This window comes from Rousettus aegyptiacus, unplaced genomic scaffold (assembly GCF_014176215.1).
Source record: "Rousettus aegyptiacus isolate mRouAeg1 unplaced genomic scaffold, mRouAeg1.p scaffold_m13_p_3, whole genome shotgun sequence".
In the NCBI taxonomy this organism is placed as follows: Eukaryota; Metazoa; Chordata; class Mammalia; order Chiroptera; family Pteropodidae; genus Rousettus; species Rousettus aegyptiacus.
In genome coordinates, this window is record NW_023416306.1 from 14,326,978 (window position 1) to 14,345,493 (window position 18,516).

General features: G+C 45.2%; 1 protein-coding gene across 11 annotated transcripts in view; it reads left to right on the forward strand.

Annotated features, from left to right (window-relative positions):
* Positions 1–18,516, forward strand: part of ASTN2 (astrotactin 2) — a 900,155-nt gene that overhangs the window by 209,096 nt on the left and 672,543 nt on the right. Inside the window, exon 1 of one of the 11 annotated variants that reach the window (XM_036238514.1) lies at positions 15,521–16,788. The exons of the other annotated variants lie outside the window; for them this stretch is intronic. The gene's annotated coding sequence lies outside the window, so the exon portion shown is untranslated. Of the gene's footprint in view, positions 1–15,520; positions 16,789–18,516 lie in introns of those variants that run through there. 11 annotated transcript variants of the gene reach the window in all.

Here is an 18,516-nt window from a genome sequence, read left to right on the forward strand (position 1 = left end):
GCTGACTGGTCCTGAGCTGGGTCTGCCAGAGATGATTTCATTAGGAGGATAAATTTAGAAATCAATTATAAATGTTCTGTTGTCTTCTTCATGTCTTCTCTTAAAGCGGCTTTCTTTTTTATTTTTTTTTTATGATAAGCTTACCATTTATTGAGGGCTTGCATCTATGCCTGATGTCGTATTGAGCACTTTACATACATTATCTCAACCACGCTCACAACAATTCTGTCATTAATTGGGTTCTCCAAAGCAGAGCCTAGGATGAGATGAGTGCAAGTCGTTTATTTGGGAAGTGGCTCCGGGAAGCATCTGTAAGGCAAGTGAGGCAGGGCAGAGAAGGGAGCCAGTGGAGGGTGCATAGTTGAGCAGGGAGTTGCTGGGGGCAACTGGGACTCAATTCCACTGGGGAGCACTGGGGGACAGTATAGAACAAGCCCAGGACCATCCTAAGAGGGAGCATTTTTATTTTATACTTCCTTCCAGTCTGTCACTGGCTAAGGACTACTCCTGGTTGAGGGATGGCAGGGCATGGGTGGAGGACATTAAAACCCTCTGGCACTTCTGGCCTGTCCTGAATAAGGGTTAGGAAGGCCATGGGCTGCGATCATGTGCCTACAGGAAGAAGCTCTGTTGACCTGTACAGGAAAGGTGAGTACCAAGGGGGACTCGAGCAAGGCGCAGACAATGTCAGCTGCAAACCTTGCCAAGTTAGCACCATTACTGACCTCATGCAAGTTGTCTGACCTGAAGTTCAGGAAGGAGAAGTTGTCAAAAATAGGTCTAGCTGCTGAACTTGCAGGGTCCAGTGCAACATGAAAATTTGAGGCACTATGTTTAAAAATTAAGAAATTCAAGTTCGTGACAATAGAGCCTTAAACTACGCATGATGGCCTTCTCAGTGCCATCCCTGTGTGACTTCATAAGTCATGCACCGTGAAGCAGGCCCTCAGAGCCGATGAGTGGTACCTCTGGAGACACTGGTCTGCCTGTCTCCAAACCTTGTCTTTTTAATCACAACACTCAGTGGCTTCTGGTGTGTTCAGAAGCCATTGCATGGGAAAGGAGCCTGGATTTTGTTTGAAAGGTCTAAATCCCTTCCTCTCTGGGTCTCAGCTCAACAGTAAACTAAAGTCGCTAATGCTATTGCCCCAAGGATGGAGGGGTTGCCTTCCTTCTAGCACTTTCGCTTGTGCTTAGGAGAAGAGAGCTCAGAGGCTCTCCTTCTCATGTCTACTTTTCCGCCTTCCGGACAGTGACCTCGGGGTTGGGATTTCTCATCTCGATAATGCATAGCCTGCCACAAGGCACATTCGAAAAAGTGTTGACCTTGGGTTCAGAAAGGCAGGTCCTGTCTCAGTCTAGGCATTTATGGTACCTTGGCTAAGCTACTTCACCCCTCCCGACCTCATTTTTGCTATCTCTAGGTTATCTTTTAGGGCACATCCCGCTATGCTGTCCTGTGCTAAGTAGCCAGTACTGTGGGAATTAGGCAGCCACTGCAGGTAGCAGATGCAGGTAGAGGAAGGGCAGTCAGAAGAATGCCTTAGGCAAGGACTGTGGAGTTAGGCAAAGTGGGTCTGAATGTTGCCTCCGTTGCGGAAATCCTGTGTGATTTTCACTTAGTGTCTTCATTTCTCTGAGCCAAATTATGTATGCATGTATGTGTGCATGCATACATGCATGCATCCATGTATACACGAGTGAATACAGGATATAGTAGCTGTAGTGAAAGGTAGTTGTGAAGATTATGTGAGAAAATGCGTCGGAGGCTTGATGGATAATTGATGCTCGTCATTTTAAGCAGACTTATGGCAGGGGACAAGGTATGTTGGAGGCTATTTCTGCATGTCTCTTTCCTTGTTGATTTGGAAATTAATTCTGCAAATATTTTAAAAACATCTGGTCAAGATTAACATGATCTATAAGACAGACATCAACCCCACTAGTCAAGGTGTTCTCTGGGTGAAATCCTTCCCTGTCCCCTCCCCACCTCTGGTATATCTTCCATAGCCCAGCACAGAGAAGGGTCCAGTGCATGTTATTAGAAAAAAAACCAGAAAGATGAACACCGCCACTTCTTAAAGCTATTTCCTTACTTCTCCACCTTTTCTTCCTCCCTGTCTTTCCAACATTGCCCATTTTCCTTCTTTATTCATCTCCTTTTTCTCCCCCATACATTCTCCCCTTCTTTATCTCCTCATCCAGGTCCCTGCTCCCGGATCAGGCTGGGACAATACTGCTGCAATGCTCTGGGTCCTCATCTGTAGAATGAAGCTCCCGAATGCGCATTTGAAATGAGGAGGATTCCAGAGGCCAGGCGGTGACATATGGCTGGCCAGCTTCCTTCCAGAGTCCCCTGAGTTTAGAAAGTGTTTTGGGGCAAGCTGACTTGAATTCAGATCTCCACTCCTGCCCATTATTAACTGCAGGGGCACCTTACGCACGGCATGGCCATCACCTGTGGGTGTCCCAGTTTCTCTCTCTGTAAAATGGATTAGCTTCCAGCTCCCTTGAGAATGTTCTCACAAGCAAATGAATTGCACAGTGTGTGGCTGCAAGAAGAGAGTGAGGAGTATTAATGCATTATTTCTGCTTCTGAATTTTCCTGTCTCCATGTCCAAGGCACCAGCTTTGTCCTTCTGGTCAGGCTTCTTGCGCAGAGCATGGGAGTCAGAGCCCAGTGGGAATGTCGCCAGGGCTGCCTGGGGCCTGGCATCAGTGGGCCTCTTTCTGCCTTGTATCAGTCTGTCTCTTTCAAGGACATCAGGCTGAAGGGATGAAATATCAATCGGTGGAATTTTTTTTTCCATAACAAAATCAGAAAGAATTAAGTGGATGGACAGCTCAAGAACAGAGCCTGTCCTGCTTTCCTTTGCTCCACGATGGCCTGTCAGTCATGCCAGAAGAGAGGAAATAGCTTTCAGAGACCGTGTGGGAGAGGGTTTCGTCTTTCTCCTTGAGTTCAAAACCAGTCCTCTTGAAGGGCAGATCCAGAGATATTCCCAGGGCTCAGAGGGGCATTCCTATGTCAGATACGGGCGTGTGAATGCGAGGACCTAACAGAGGGCTGGGCTATGTCCTTAGGCTGAATGTACCCACATCTGTGGACATGTGCATGCCTGAGCAAATGGGTGGATTTCTGCCCGCGAATGCAGGCGTCTACGCACATACATGCGCGTGAGTTTGAATGTGCAGGATGGAACATGCACAGCAGTGTGTAAATGGGGCGGACCAGGTGAGCATGCTGTGAGCCTGTGCATGGGTGAGAGCCCTGCATATGCCTGTGTGTGTGTGTGTTCATGTAGGTGCCTGTCAGGGAATACATGGATGTGCATACATGCACAAATATCGATGATGCCAGTGTGTGGAAGAGAGCAGTTTTACAGAATGTACATGAGAGTATACATGCAGCAACCCATATTCTGTAGCATTGGTCTGTGCATGCATGCGTGTACATGAGACAGTGGCTGCGTGTGAACACACATGTTTGTGCATGGAAAAAGATTTGGATGCTTTTTTGATGTTATGCAGATGCATAGATTCATGAGGAGGTGCATGTGTCTGTGAGCTCACTTGTGTTTTGGGAACACAGCCAAATAAACCTGTATGGTCACTGACTGGGTGGGCATCTCTGATTGTGCAAAGTGGACTTCCTGTGTACCTATGTATCTCCTGGCCTGAATCCCTTGTAAATTTTCTGGAAATAATTTATGTAACTCTATCTTCACTCCTAGAGCCAGTAAACTGACGGGCTCCCCCTGTGATAGGCACATCTGCCTATCACAAGGGCATTCTGGCACCATGGTTCCTTCTTGTATATTTCATACCATGCTGTGGACGGGAACCCGGGTGGTGGTAATGGCAGTAGAAGTTAAACTGCCAAGTCGTTAAAGAGAAGCATTCAGGAAAGGTAAAAAGCCTGTAACAGAAGTTCATGGGATGCATGTGTGGATCACCATGTGGGTAGGCTCCTCTTCTCCCAGATCCCATTCGTAATTGTCATGGGATTGAACCAGCATACACGGCTACGATTCTGCCTATAAACTGTGGAGTGAAGGAGATTATTCTGTGTGTGTGTGTGTTTATACCTACAGCACCTGGTCTTCCTAGGTGGTCTCCCATCCAAGTTCTAACCAGACCTGACTCTACTTAGCTTCCAGGATCAGACCAGATCGGGCTTGTTCAGGGTGGCATGGCCACAGACCATTCTCTGTTCTTTGAAAACATGACAGCTTCCATTAAGGTGGAGCATAAGGGCCAAGCACTTGTCTCACTAACATCATTTTCCAGCAAATCCGCTCAGTGGTCTCTGAGGATGGCATCATTGCTCCCATTTAATAGGTTAGAAAAGTGGGGTTCAGAGAGAGAAGCACCTTTTCCTTGGTGACATAGCAAGTCAGTGGTAGAACCAGGAGGACATGTGGAAACTTGGCAGGTAGAGGACAAGAGCCTGTCCTTGAGGTCAAGATGCTGGATTCTCACTGCCACACTTCCTGACTTACTGTGCTGCCTGGAGTAATGCCCTATCCTATCTGGGTTTCCGTTCTCTTGGTCCTAAGTGGGAAGCAGAGTTTCAGGGAAATGATGCCTGAAAGCTCCGGGCACAGGGCCTGGTGCGATGAGGGCTCTCCAGAACCTCTGCTGAGTTGCCTCAGTCTAAGTTTAGTCTTTGCGGTTCTGGAAGTGGGGCCAGCAAGGTGGGGTAAGGGTGGTGGCCGTGTGGCAATGCGGCGGTCATCATTCTTAACCCCACGCACTGATGGTATTCTGGGTTGTAACCACAGTGCTCTGAAGAGGTCTTTGGACAGGCGCGATTCTTATTCTCTAGAAATTTACAATTAAAGACAGGCCCTGGTGCTTCAGAGTCTGTATTTCTGGAATAAAAACCATGTATTCGGGCAGCAGAGAGAAGGTGGTAGTAGGAGCAGCAAGTGACGTTGCAAACCACACTGAGCAAACTCTAGTGCCAGGCCGTGTGCTGATACATAAACTCAACGCTGTGTGCACGTGGACTTAATGTTATCCGTTAGTCATGGAGACGTTGGTGTGATGAAATTAGATAATACGTGCAAACAGCTGGGCTCAGAGTCTTGCACCTAGTAAGTACTTCGTAAGTATCAGTCATTCTGTTATTTTAGACTAAGTGGCTCCACTATACAAGGCACCGTTCTAGGTACTGGGGCAAAGGGATGACCAGGACAGTCCAGCCCATACTTTCTTGGCATTTACACTCCACTGATTATTAGGATGTTATTCTTTCCAGTTTACATGAGGAAAGTGAGACCTTGAGTTTAAATAAGGAAATCAGCACCTTGAGGATTTCTGTGACTTCTGCAAGGTTACTCAACCAATAGAGTGTCAGAGATGGAAACCCAGGCAGCTGGTTTTAGAGACCAAACCTGACTCTGTGCTGGGACATTAAAAAAGTGGGGGAAGATTTTAGCCTTTCTCATTGAACCACTTGGTTTCAGTTTTCCCGACGTCTTCCACTGGGTTGATTGGTATTAATCATGGCACAGAAAACAATTTATTCAAAGTACCGTCTCATGAATGTCTCCTATCACTTCTTCCAATGACCTAGTACAGGAATCAGGAGAGGGATCAATCCTTCCATTTGACAGATGAGAAGACTGAGGTCCAGAGGTAAAAACCCATCACCTAAGGTCACAGAGCCAAAACCAGAATGGAATTTGACATTCCTGATTGCTAATCTGGCGGTATGGGAACAACATTCCATCATCTCACTGGGAGAGGAGTCTGGCATTTCAGTAGGAGTCCTTGTGCCTGACCCTATGAAGAAGGGCGTGATTTGCCATCATTCAGGTAGTCATCATCCTGGTTAGGAGGGACATTGGACACCTGAGCCTTTTTCTCATCCTTCTCAGATGCAGTCAGACAATCAAGAGGGTCCTTCTCTCCACTCCCAGCCCAGCATCCTCTCATTGTCGCTTCGCAGCCACAGGGCAGATCTAAATTGGACCGAATGATGTGGAATTGCAAGTCAAAAGGGTCCTATAATCATTCCACCTATGGCCTGGGGCTCTGTGCTCCAGAGCTGTGTTATAAATAAGGGTAATGGAGTAGAGGCTGCATTACAATCAAGGCTGGGACGAACACACTGAACAGAACACACTGAACAGGCATGGAGTTTATTTAAGGAATATATAGACAGCCTATGCTCCCGAGACTGTGCCGTTGAAGCCAATCAATACCTATTTCAAATCAGGACCACAGAGATTTTGATTAGGAGGAGGAGGGGTTGTTAGTAATATTGTAGAATCCCGCCTTGGGGAAATTTTCAGTATCTGTTAGTTCTGTTCTACACTCGTCCATTGAGTATTTACTCTAAGCTAGGTGTTGGGGAGGTAGCAGACAGCAGGGGAGACAAGACTCTTAGTTTTAAAAAGCTCGGAGATGTGGGGAGCCGAAGGGAAGTGAGGTGTGAAATAACTAAAAGGATGATTACAATACTGTGCAGAGGGAAGCACAGAGCAGGAGCACTAACTCGCCTTGGTGGGGGGTGGGGAAATGGCTTCACAAAGGAGACATCTGCATTGTTCTCTTAGTTAGCTATTGCTGTGTAACAAACACCCCAAAACTTAGTGGCTTAAAACAATTTTTTAGCTCGTAATTATGTGGGCTAGTAGTTCAGGCTGAGCTTGGTTGGGCAGTTCTCCACTGGGCTCTCTCATGTGTCTGCGGGCAGCTGGCAGTTTTGCTGGGAGATGGATTCTCTAGGGTGGCTTCTCTCACATGTCTGGTTAGCAGCAGGCTTTGTCTGGGCTGACAGTGGCAAATGGGCCATGTTTTTCTCATCATCCAGCAGTCTGTGCTGAGCTTCTCCACATGGCAATTGCTGGATTCTCAAGAGATGCAAGGGAGAGCACACCCAGGTGTACAAACTCTTTGCAAGTCTGCTTGTGTCATTTTGGCATGGTCCCTTTGGCCAAAGAAAGTCGTGCAACCAACTTGGAGTCAAGGGGAGGTGTAACGGACTCACCTCTTGGTGGAGGATTCGCAAGGTCACATAACACTGGTGTAGATTAAGGAGGAGAATTGTTGACTGTTGAGATAGTCTGATTACAGCTGAGTTCTGAAGATTGAGTTAGGCAGGCAAAAACGAGTAAGAAGGACAGCCTAGGTAGAGAAAACGGTGTGAACAACGGGATGGGGTTATGCTATGGGGCAGGGGAACGGGAGAAAATGACACAACAGGAGACCTAGGCAAGGCACAGAATAGTTTCGTGTCATGCTTTGACCATAGCAAATGCCATTTGATCCAGATTGCTGCTATTCTGATAGAAGCTGCAAGGAGCTATAAAATGGGATGAGGATGAGGCGGGGCAAGCAGCCCCATATCTTCCTATTTAGTCTGAGACCTTCACCTGGTTCATCCCATTTCTGGGTCTCAGTCTCTCTGTGTCTTTTCCATTCAACTATTTGTCAGTATTCCTATCCGTGGAACTGAAATAGGGAGTCCCACCCCCTATGGATTCTATTTTAACTTTTTATCAGCTCATATTTATTAAGTACCTGCTATTGCATAAAATGCTGAGCTACCAAGAGGATATAATAGTGATTCCTGCCCCAGAAGAATCTCATGACCTAGCAAAGGAAATGAGAATTAAGGACAGGCGAGGTTAATGATCCAGGGAAGGTTGTAGAAACCTGCCAGAGGTGTTTAGAGCTCAGAGAAGGGTGAGGGGCATTTTGGGCAGTATTCACTTCAGCTGGGTTTTGAGAGGTGGGTAATGTCTGTGTGTGCAGAAGAAGACATTAAGGCATTCCAGGCAGGAGGCACAGCATGAGCAAAGACTTGGAGTCCAGAATGCTGCTTGGGGCCATTGGACTGTGGCGTGGAGTACAGAGGCAAGAGGTTCAGTCCAGGGTCTGGCAGCAGGAGGAATGGAAAAGTACTGCTCCAAGTCCAGCCTATCTCACATTGCTGCAAATAGCTGATGGGGTCAGTGGCAAGTATGTTTATTCTCTTAGTCTCTGTTCAGTTGCTAGTTTTTTACAGGTTTCATTTTCCCTCCCTCACTGACAACACTACATGGTGCCATGCTCTCTCGACTCATCATGTTTTATTATCTGTCAGGCCTGAATTGAAGTGTGTGGCACTCAGATGCAGAACCCTCTGGGTTGAGGTGAGGGTGTTGGGGATTAATGAGTAAGGTGCAGCAACGGAGACGTAAGGAGCCATCTTAATGGCATCTTTGGGAGAGGAAGGAGCCCCAGAGTTACAAGGGAATGCTCCATCCTTCCCCCATGCTGCTAAATCACTTTTAGGAGTCAGGGAGGATCCACCTCTCACCTCTGTCCCGGCTCCCTGTAAATCCTCATCTCTTGCCCCCTTCCAATTCTTGAAGAGCACTGGATTATAAAGCTGTGTGACTTAGGGCAAGTTGAGACCCCTCTCTGGTCTTCATTTCCACAATCGGTAAAATAGTGGCTTAGATTACTGATCTTCATCCTTTTACACTCGCCCTCTATTGTGATTTTTCATGATTCTAGGTCATCTCCAATAGGGATGACTTAAAATGAGTTGGGGGTGTGGGCACTGAGGACCTGATGGAAAGGTCTTAGAGACTGTTTCCAAGTGAATTGTGAAGTTTTATGTCTGTGACCTCTGCCTCCTTTTTCTCTGTGTTTGATACTGTGTCATTGCTCATTACTCTCAAAACAACTTGATTCTTCTTGTCTTGACAGGGGTGAAATAAAAAGAGTCAAGAGCAGACAGACACTGACTAGGAATATGCATGTATGAAATAATATGCTAGGCTCCTTCAAATGCTTTATCCCCCTTAATACTCATGGCCATCATAAGAGATTGCTTTTACGATTCCCATTTTCCATATGAGGCAAGCAAGACTTAGAGAGGTAAACTTAGCTTGTTAAAAGTCACCTGGTGAAATATAGGACTAAGCAAAGTGCTCTTAAAAATACATTCACTGTAAGACAGAATGCTTCATATACCTCTCTCCCAGGAGAGATTTGCATCTTAAAAACAGAGGGAGCAATACTTAACCCTAGCAAATGACTTTATAATGATGAAGGATGAATAGCATCTGACCCCGGAGGAAGTCGGTCCTGGCACTTCCATCACACGCCGCGGTATGGACTTGATCCCACAGTGTTTTTACTTAATGTGAAACCCCTTTTCTCAGCCCAGTTAGGATAGTGGGGAGAACACTGGATTTGGAGTCAGGAAACTAGAGCTGGAATTCATGTTCTGTTACTTACTAGAGAGAATTAGGAAAGTCCAGTCACATGTTAGGACCTTAGATATCTCAGCAAGAAAATGGGTCTTCTGCTACCCACCCTATCCACATGGGGTTTCCGTGAAGGCCCACAGAGACAGTGAGTGAAAGCCCCGAGCCGAGTTCCTGGCACGTAAGCGGATGTTAATGAAAGTTCCTGTCTCTATTATTTCAGTGCCCTCTCTGCATCACTTTACAATGTTGTGGAACAAAGGAGGGTGGAGGAGGAGAAAAACTCATTGACTGTTTGGGTGTATTAAATAAAAGAAGAAGAAGAACAGAAACAGCCAACGCACAGAGAGAAACCAAGGGCATATAGCTAAGATAAATGACAAAGAAAGACCAGGAAAAAAATGCAGCAAGGAGGGAGGGAAATGGTTCAGAAGAGAATAACTAGGAGTAATGAGAATCCATTCCATCAACCCTCCATCTATTTTCAAATCTAATCTAAAACGATATGCTTTTCTCCCTTGCTAATATCTCTTAATTCTTCTCTTCCCTTCACTTATTTAACTGGGTATAACTGTATTATTTATCTCCACCGAGAGGCTTAGGAAAACAGTTTTGTGTAAAAGATGCAGTTCCCGAAGGAGGTGGGCATGGGCAGATTGGATTCAAGGCAGCGATAAGAACTGGCAGATGGGGGTGGGGAGGGAAGGGGTCTGAGGTACTTCTGGGACTTTCTGCTCCAACTTCTGCTGCAGGGCCTGGCTGTGACAGCCCCCACTGTCTCTGCACCTTCTCTTCCTCCCCGCAGGTGACCTCCCCAACCCAGCACCTCTGTGATGCCGTCCCTTGGGCATTTAACCTGGCCTGATATCAGGATCTCTTAGACTTACAGAATGTTCAGATTATGGACTCTGTGTGCTTGCCTTGTGCAACCCCTGATGAAAAAGGTTCATTAACTCACCCCTGGCACATGTCCCCATAACATACCATGGCCAGTGCCATGCTAATGGCTCCTTTGTTGATTTCCCTTTTTCTGCTCTCCTAGATTCTGATTTTCTTGAGAGCAGGGAACACATAAAATGTGCATTGAGAGTTACATTTATTCAACAAATATTTGAGCACCCACTGCATGCTAAGTATGGAGGATAGCGATTACCTAGACAGACGCAATCTTCTCCTATGAATGAGTGAGTGAATGAATGATTATATGGATGAATCATTGAAAAAACTGAAGCAAGGTCAGTTGCTACTGCTGCTACTACTTAGTGGGAACTGGGGAAAATCCAGACTAGAATGGAAGGTCTGTGAGGGCAGCATCCAAATTTGTCTTTTTATCCACTCTATCTACAAGACCTAACACTGCCTGGCACGTATTAGATAGCTGATAAATATTTATGGGAGTTTTGTTGTTGAATGATGGAGATAATGATTGCATTTGCTTTCAAGGCTAACAGTGGAACTTTGTAGATTTCCAAGCAAGTTGCTACATATGGCCTTATGTTTTTCAGTTTTATGTTAGATGTGATATAAATAGGACAAATCATGACCACCCCCCCAAACACACTTTGCATAAAAAGAAAGAAAATCATAGATATTTTGCTATTTGTCCTTAGGTAAACCAGCTAGTTGATATAGAGGCATCACGGAAACCTAACCTTCCAATTCCAAATTTCATGTTCTTTTCACTAATCCGAGCTGTGTGATTATTATGTCAGAGACACAGCTGTATCTCTCCGTCTGTCCGTCCATCCATCCATCCATCCATCCATCCATCCATCCATCCATCCAACCGTCCATCTGTCCGTTTGTCCATCCGTCCATGCATCCGTCCGTCTGTCTGTCCATCCATTTGTCTCTCTGTTCATCCATCTATCTGTCCGTTTATTTATCCATCCATCCATTCCTCCCTTCAATCCATCCATCTTTACATTTTAATTTATGGCATGTAAAGAGCTTCATTAGCCTCTGAACTAGGGCTTGGTCTGATGGCATGAGAGTCCTAAGTAGAACCTGGCACTTTTTTTTTCTGCTAAGAGAAAGTTCACAGGTAGAATTGGTAGCCCCCTTTTTGCTTTCCTCTCTACTGACTTGCTGTAGCAGTCTTTCTCTGTTTCCTCCGTAGGGATGAGCATCAGTATTTTCTAATGGCATCCTCTCACTTCACCCCTCTGCACATTTGCAACCCTCCTGCCTTCTTGCCTTTGTGCTACTTCTCCATCTGAAATGCTCTGTGTCATAACACCTGTTGGAATCTTACCTACTCTTTAAGAGTCCTCCATGAAGACTTTCTAGATCTAATCAGAAGTTATCTCTCCCCCTCTAAGCTTCCTACTTTGATTTATAGCTACTTATAGCATGTTTTTTTCTCCATTCCTTGGATTGAGCTTCTGAGGATAGAATCCTTCAATGCCAAAGCTCAGAAAAAGTTGGTTAACTAAACGAATCTTTAGAATGAGCATATATTTGCATCTGCTACAGCAATAATATATATTCTGTGTAGAAAATGTAGAAAAAATGAATCAGAACATGATTAAAATCACCTCGAATCCCACCGTCTAAGCAGTGCCATTCTCGATCTTCCAGTGTCTTTCTTTTTAGCTGTACTCACACATGCTTATGTCGAAACAGAAGCAGATGATTGTCTATTTGCTCTATAAATTCCCTCTCTTTTTGTGAGAATGCAAGCTCCTTGAAAGTTAAAGTTCTTTCTTTTCGTTTGTATTATCTAGGGTGCCTAGATTCGGGTCAGGTGTTAAATAAATTTCTATAATGTTGATATATGGGAATTAAGCCACCATTGACATCCTGAGTTGTCATCTCTTCTCTCTGGTCTTTGGGGATGCCTACTTGAATTCACATATGTAGCTTGGTTCAACTCACTATACATTTGCAGACTCCTCTACTCTGTATTGAGTTGCTATGTCAGGCACTAGGCTACCCAAATCCCTCTGATGTGTCCTGCACTAGAGTCCATGAGAGAGGTCAGCTGTGTAAACAGATCATTTTAACATAGAGGAATACCAAGACCAGGATAATGGTAAAATAAGATGCAATAATGGTATATATGAAGTGATATATAACAAACGTGACTGTGGAATGCTTACTGAGGATCAGGATTAATGCAGAAAGCCAATTTCTTTACGTTACCTCATTTAATTCTCACAACAACTCTATGGGGCAGGTTCTATTATTATTCTCATTTGGCAGGTGAAGAAACTGAGGCACAAAGAAGCTAAAGAGCTTATCCAGAGACACACGGCTTGAACACAGGGGAGTTGGTATCCAAATTCATGCAGTTGGCCTCCAGAGTCTGTGATTTTATGCAACATGCAGCGTTTTCTCCCTATGGAAGACTAAAGGAATGGATAGCTCTTATGGGGGTCAGGGAAATATTCCAGAGCAGGGAATGGGGTTTAATGGGGAAAGGTTATTTTAGACTCTGAAAAAACATCTTCTAAAAGACCGAGTTAGGAAACAGCATAGTGTATGTGGGAGAATGCATAAAGGGTTTATCAGATTTAACATATAAATGCAAGGAAAGAAGTGAAAAGAGGTAAGGCAGGAGAGAAAAGCAGATTGATTAGGTTGATTCTGAGAGAAATCAAGAGTTTTTGAAAGGTTATGAGCAAAGGACTGACATGACCATATTTATAAGTTAGACATATAATCCCAGTAGCCATTTCAAGCATGGTTGGAAGAGAGGAAACCTGGAGACAGGGATACCAGCTGGGGCCTTCTGGGTAGTCTCCATTTGCCCCTCGAGACCCACTCCCTGCCATTTGCCCTGGAAGGCTGACCTGTGTGATTTATTTCATCCTTGGGTGTTTGGTTGGTGTTGGCCCATCTACAGTCCTTGTAGGAGATTGGCAAGTGGAAGGAGAATGAGGTTGGAGCATTTATTACCCTACTAGCTGTGTGGTGGCCATGCCTTGTCAGTAGCTGTGTTATTCTACTGAAGGCCACAGCTCCTGTCTGGCAGCCCTTTCTTATAGCCGTAGCCCTTTCAGGGTTTTATGACTCCCTCCCCTTGCCCCTTTAGGTCTAAAGTGGTGATAGCTTCTTGCTGTTGCCAACCTCAAGGTGCTTCATCATTGGTTCGCCTTGCGCTTGTCTGTGATTTCCAGAGAGCTGGATGTGTCTGTGAGGGTGTTTCTGGAAGAGAATAGCATTTGAAACAATAGACCAAGTAAAGGAGAAAGGACTTCATCAATGTAGGTGAACATCCTCTAATCCTTGAGGGCCTGAATGCAACCCAGATGTGGAGGACGGACTAGTATGCTCTCTGCTTGGGCCGGGACATCAGTCTTCTCCTGTCCTCAGGTATCAGCTCTCCTGTTTTCAGGCCTTTGGACTCAGACTCAGATTGGGACTTATACCACTGGCTCCCCTGGTTCTTAAGCCTTTGGATTTGGACTGGAAATACACCACTGGCTTTCTTGGGCATCCAGTTTGCAGATGGCAGATTATAGATCTTAGCCTTTGTAAACATGTGAGTCAATCCCTCATAATAAATTTCTCTCTATCTCTATCTCTATCTCTATCTCTATCTATCTCTATCTGTCTCTGTCTCTATCTATCTATCTATCTATCTATCTATCTATCTATCTATCATTTATCTATCTGTCTATCTGTCTATCTGTCTATCTGTCTATCATGTCCTATTGGTGCTGTTTCTTTGGAGAACTCTAATATACACTCAAAGCCTTTGCAAATGGAACGAACCATCATTAAACACTTCTCAGAGTCCTTACTCAGTGTCTCTTTTCTGATAAAACCCTGACTGTCACAGAGCCATTTGAAGCAGTCCACTGATAAGGGTTTTCATTAAGGCAACCGTTTCAGAGATGGAAATGAGGGTGTGTGTGTTTCAGATACACTTCCCAGCCAGCCCTTTTCGTCAGGGCTCGCTGCATGGAGATAACCACCCATGAGTGCTGGGACAGCTAACGGCAGGGGTGCTAGAAGTCAGTGGGGCCAACTTCCCCAACTCATTTTGCCTAGGCAGCGAGTTCATCTCACATAACGTCTGCTTCCCCCCAGTGAGGCAAAGACCGTTTGGAAACTCATCAGCAGTGCTCTTGGGCCTTCTGCAAATAATAGGCTGAAGGGTCATCTGATGCTGTGGAATCAGAAGGCGGATTAGTGAGCCACTTGGGAGATGTTACCTACATGGCTGGTGATCAGAAGTGCTGCTTATTTTCATAATGACCTTCAGGAATTAAATATAAATGCAATGAGTGCCATAGATTAGGAGGAACAAGCCAATTAAGAGCACAACATGCCTTTGGGATTTTTTTTAATTTCTTTTCCAGGAGGCCGACAGGCATCTGTGGCTGCTGAGGCAGAATGGTGGTCTACCCAGAATCACTGATGAAGGCGGATCCTTTAGCTTGGCTTTAGCAGGGTGGTTGAGGGGATTTGAGCCTATTGAATATTTCACAAATTGCAGCCCATGTGGGGAGAACAGTGAATGGTGAAAAGGCAATTCCTATGTTTTTTTATGATTCCAATATAAAATCAAGATCTCCATAGTGGGAGGGAGGCAGCCACTGGAGTCGGCCTATAGCTGGAAGGCATGGTGCACCAATTCTCCCACTTTAATATCTGCTGTTTCATTTTATATTCATCATGTCAGCATAATCTGCCTTTATGGGAATCGCCTTGATTCCCGACCAAATGCGTTTAGTCCCCTTTGCTTTAAGTTTGATTGTAATATGACTTGAAATCTTCAATGAAATGTTTATATGGAAGGACTAGGGGAGGAGGAAAGGGAAAATGCAATTGGAAAATCAATCAGCAGGGAATTTCAAGAGCCGGCTTTGGTTATGCTACTATTTCTTTGACCTGTTTTTAATGGACACAGGACTGATAAAGTATACTCTGCTGATTCCCTACTGCATACAGAATAAAATATTCCCTATTACCAGCCATTCAAAGCCCTTAACTCTGTGTCTGAACTACATTTCCAACCTGACATTTTGCTTCACTCCTATTTACACATGTGGCTTCAGTGTCTTGAGAAGCCCAGCCACTCAGCCCATGTCTATGCCTCCTTCTCTCTTCTGAGGACTAATAATAGGCCCATCCCTACAATGCTCATACCACCACGTATTAGGATAGTTCTTGATCTCCAGGCTAGGAGATCACCTTCAAGTTTCCAGTGCATCTTTACTCACTCTTTCAATTCTCTAATGAGGTTTAATGCTACCTTCCTCATCTTATTATGGATATGTGTAACTACATATGTGTATGTGTGTGTGTGTGCATGCAAGTGTGTGTATTCATCATTAGTGATTCAGTAATTATTATGGGCACTTATTATTTGATTAGCACTTTTCAGAGTACTTGAGACAGGGCAGGAAATGAGACGTGCAAGGTTCCTGCTCTCTTGGAGAGACAAGCATTAACTACATTTTCAAGAAAATGCATAAGGTAGATTTCTCATAGTGACAAGTGCTGTAGGAGTTGTTGTAAAGGGGATATACTAGAGAGTGGATGTATGTAGAGAGGAGTAATTCAGCTAAGAGTGGCATGGCCTCTCTGAGCAGGTGTCATTTGGACTGAGAGACAAATGCTGAGAAGAAGCCAGCTTGTGAGCTCTGGGTGGAGAGTTTCAGACAGACGAGACAGGAGCATGTAGGCCCTGAGACAAGAGAAAGCCTGGCCTGTTCGAAGGCCATTTTTAAGCCCTGCAGGACTGGAGCACGTGAGGAGGGGATGATGGTAGGATGTGGGTCAGGATGTGTCCTGGGCCACATTAAATAGAGAGTGTGCACATGCGCAGTCAGTGACATGGGGTGGGGGGTGGAATTTTAAAGGACTATGAGCTTCCTAAAGGCAAGGCTATGTCTCATTTCACTTCATATTCTGAGCCGCTAAGCTGCCTGCTATTGAGAAGGTCCTTCATAAAGTGCGTTGAATGAATACAGAAACAGATGAGTGAATGAGCGAATGAAGGCCTTCTGTTTCCAGCCACCTCTCTTTGAGGTTGCATGCCCCTCCTTCCCACCTCAACTACAGTTTCTTTTCTTTGTAATAGTGTAAGTCCGGAGCTGTTCTCTGTGACTCAATATTTACTGTGTTTCACACACTGTTATTATCATTTAACGTTTGCTGTCTGCTGACTGTGCAGTCATCACTGTAGCAAACAAAGAGCTCAATCTAGGTTTGGTTCATGGGCTAATTTAGTCAAGGAAAGGAAGACATTGTAAGAGCAACTGGCATAATAGGAATTGTGTGGACTGGAAATCCAGCTGGGTACAAACTCACCAGTGACCTTAAGCAATTTATTAACCCTCTATGACCCTCTGTTTTTCAATCCGAATGCAAGGAAGCCTAGCCCCTTTAATGGTGGGATTGCAGGCACAGGCTGAGGAGAGCTCTAGGAGTAGGGATTGTCGATTTCAGCAGGCCTTCCTCTGCTTACTCTCCCTCCATCTATACCAGGCTGTGTCAACCTGACGTGGCCTGCCCTGGGACTCTCTGCCACTCCAGGGACTCTTAGCACAGGAAGTGCTGCCCACCGAGGGCCACGTGGATCCTCCTTGAGCTTCTGAATGAGAAACAACTATTTCCAGAGGTAACACTCATTCCTGGATTCCCTGGGCCTCTGGTTTGGGACTTTTATGCATTGAGAGAAAAATGAGTGAGGTACTGAGCAAGGCCATTTACCATGATGTCTTCATCTTGCCTTGGCCCAGCTGGCTGGCTGGCTGAGAAGCTGCTGCCAAGGCCTCAGGTGCTGAGGCTGGTAGGTGGGATGGTGAGAGGAGGAAGGTGAGGGGAAAGACCTGCTTTGCAGACTGGGTACTTAGCCAGTCTTCTGTCCTAGGGCCCTACTATGAGCTCTTAGGATCCTTTGGGGCCCATGTTCCAGGAACCGATGAACTTTGGTGATTATTTCCGGCCCTGCTCAACTCCTGGTGCAGCAAAGGAAGCCCAAGCAGGTTTGCAGTTGGACTAATAACTTACTATGTTCTGGTCCCTTTGTGTTTTGCATGGAATGAGGTGGGAGGCCATTGAAGGTTTAGAGCAAAAGGGTGGCATGAACTGATTTATGCTGTAGCAGGATTCCTGTGGCTTCTTGTTGATAATAGACAGAATTGGCAAAGGTAGAAGAAAGTCAAGTTAAGAAGCCCTTGCTGGGAGCCAGGCAAGAGAGAATGGTGCCTTGGCCTTCCAGGTGGTTGCAGAGGAGGAGCTGAGAAGGGCTGAATTTTGGATGGCTTTTGAAGGGTTTCCTGATGGACTGGGTCAGGAGTGGAAGAGAAAGCAATCAGTCAAGGACGTCTCACGGTTTTTTCCAGAACAGCTGAAGGGTGAATTAAATCCTGCCCCTATGACTAATAGCGATGATAAATGTTATTGTTAACTTTTTATAGCATTTATCAAGTTCCAAATGCTCTTCTCCTAAGGACCTTTGATTGTGAAACTTAAGGAGTTAGTCTGTTGAGAATGGATGATAGAAAAATAATACAGTAGAATTTGGTGGGCAAACATCATGTCATCTCTTCAAGGCAACTCTTTTGCGTTCAGTGTCACCAGATTTAATGGGGGCTGTAGTAGGAATGTGGAAAGCTGATTGTATAAGAAGTTCTAACACAGCCTCCCCATCAGTCCTCAAACATGTACGCGTGCGTGCGTGCGTGCGTATGTTTATGTGCGTGTGTGTGTGTGTGTGTGTGTGTGTGTGTGTACACGAGGACTTTGGGAACTGTAGGAATACTGCCTCTAGGTCAGATCCATGTTCTAGGGAGAGGGTCCAAAGCCTCAGATACTATTCAGGCTACTTGTCTACTGATGGATTGCCTCTATCTCCTGGGTAACTCTCACTTGAGTGAAGACCTGATAATTAATCCTCCAAGAACAATGCCACCCTCCCCTTTTCTTCACAAGACACACTGATAGGTCTGTCCTTCTAGGATGTTTTCAGGAATACACCCCTCTGGTAGACAATGTTATGAAAAGATTCTTTGATCCCAGTCCAAGGATACGTTTGGTGCCTTGGGCTATCACCTTTCTACTTAACAAGAGGCTGTGCTGGTGTGATTATGCAGAATGGAAGTAGTATTAAAATGATCTTTTAAAACAAGGGTGTACAGAGGGAAATATTGCATAGAGGCAAGAGTTAAGAATTTCAAGTTTGGCGACTTCCTTCCCATTGGTTATCTGAGAACAGTGGGGTGAGGCAGTGGCAGTGCCTTTTCAAGTATTTTTGAGTCACAGAAACCTTTGTGCCAAGACCCCAGTGCTTGGGAGTGCAGCACATCCACTACCAACAAATGGAGCTGTTCTGATCGAAGCAGTA